The sequence below is a fragment of the Propithecus coquereli genome, unplaced genomic scaffold, assembly GCF_000956105.1.
Source record: "Propithecus coquereli isolate 6110/MARCELLA unplaced genomic scaffold, Pcoq_1.0 Scaffold24, whole genome shotgun sequence".
In the NCBI taxonomy this organism is placed as follows: domain Eukaryota; kingdom Metazoa; phylum Chordata; class Mammalia; order Primates; family Indriidae; genus Propithecus; species Propithecus coquereli.
Genome location: NW_012147952.1, coordinates 4,998,924 through 5,000,762, shown reverse-complemented (window position 1 = coordinate 5,000,762; position 1,839 = coordinate 4,998,924). Strand labels below are relative to the sequence as shown.

Genomic DNA, 1,839 nt, shown 5'->3' with positions numbered 1-1,839 from the left:
ATTTATAATAGCCAAAAAGTGGAAACAACCAACTGGATCATGCAGTATTTAGGACACTCTGCATACATCTCCATGTTCTATCACAGGATAATAATAAGACGTGTGAAAATGCCACCTATCACTTCCAGCAACATTTCTAAAGCATACATTTATTATTCTAAACTTAAAATCTTTTTGTGTTAGAATTTTCCACATGCTCCCTTGGCATAACAATGCTAGGGAGCAAATGAAATGTATTCTAATAGTCATTATATTTTCAAAATAAATTTTCTGATCCCTCCAAAAAACTAATAAATTTTTATGCACACTAAAAACATACCTAATTTTACTTGAATTTTTTTCATTTTAAACTGGAATTTGTATTTTCATTTTATTTTTTCATTGAAAGCACTTATAATGATTACTATATGCCAGGCACAAATATTCATATCATTTTACAAGTATTTAACTTATTTACTTCTCACAACATGAGGCAGGGACTATTATTATCCCCAGTTTACAGTGAGGAAAGGGTTAAGGAAGTGCCTTGCCCAAGGTCACACAAGCAGTACGTGGTGGAGCAATCTGGTTCCAGAGCCTGTGGTCTTACCCACTATACTGTGTTGCATCTCTTGTTATTGATTTCACAGCAACACAGAACATTAAATCTGAAAGTCATTAAGACTTTTTTTGTCTGCTCATTCACAGATCACAAATTTGAGTGGCCTGGGGGCAAGAAGGGACAATTACCACACAAGCCTGAGTTAGTCTGATAAGAGTATAACCAGCTCTCAGACCTACAACTTCATTAATAATCAAATATATCACCTAACTTGTACACGGGTTCCACTTCTGTAAAATGGAGATAATATTCCCTATCTCATTATATTTATGATGTTTAGATTATCTTATGTTTATTATGAAATACAGAATATGAAAGATCTTGCATATAAGACACTTTTTTTTAATGTTCTTTATTTTCCTTCCTTTTGTGCCCCTTCCCTACATGAAAACTACTGCTAGGTATTGTACCTTAAAAGCCCTTCTCTTGGATTACTTCACTTCAAAAATGCTCAGAGAGCCTCTGGGATCTGACAAGGAAGCTCATGGTACTGACTGCCACATTAAATGTGATTTAGGTTTTTCTTAACTTATCCTTGGTATACAATTCTGAAATAATGTCTTAACGCAGGAGTTGACAATCTTTTTCTCTAAAGGGCCAAAGAGTAAATATTTTATGCTTTGTAGGACATACAGTGTCTGTCACAACCACTCAACTCTGCCACTGTAGCATGAAAGCTGGTATAGACAATACATAAATGAATGGGTGTGGCTGTGTTCCAATGACATTGTACTTACAAAAACAGACAGTGAGCCAAATTTAGCCCATGGGCCAGAGCTTGCCAATCCTTATATTTCTGGATCAAATTTAGAATTATATAAAATCTTACTGTTTACACAGAGACTGAAACACTAGAGCTGAAAAGTTGCCATCAGGCATTTAAATATTCTTTTCAATTTGCATAAAAATAAAAATCTTAATTTATTTTCATTTCTCATCAATAAAGTATATGGGCTTTTACATATTAAACTGCCCTAATTAACTGATCTAAATTTAGATCCATGAACCAGAAAAATTTCGAAAACACTTTAATAGATGACAGAGAATTAATCTGTTCGCCTATTACAAAAGTACAGTATCAGTTTGAAAATTGAACTAAATATGACCCTGGTAGTCAGTTACTTATCGTTAAAAAATGAAAGGTTTATTCCTCATCAATATCATTGATTTGTTTGAAACAGCTCGTAATAACTGATAATGAAGCATCCTTCAACTGGGAGATTCACCACGTAACAAAG

The 1,839-nt window shown here is 33.6% G+C and overlaps 1 protein-coding gene across 1 annotated transcript in view; it reads right to left on the bottom strand.

Moving 5' to 3' along the window:
• Positions 1-1,839, bottom strand: part of MYO6 (myosin VI) — a 168,695-nt gene that overhangs the window by 81,943 nt on the left and 84,913 nt on the right. The gene's annotated exons all lie outside the window — the stretch shown is intronic.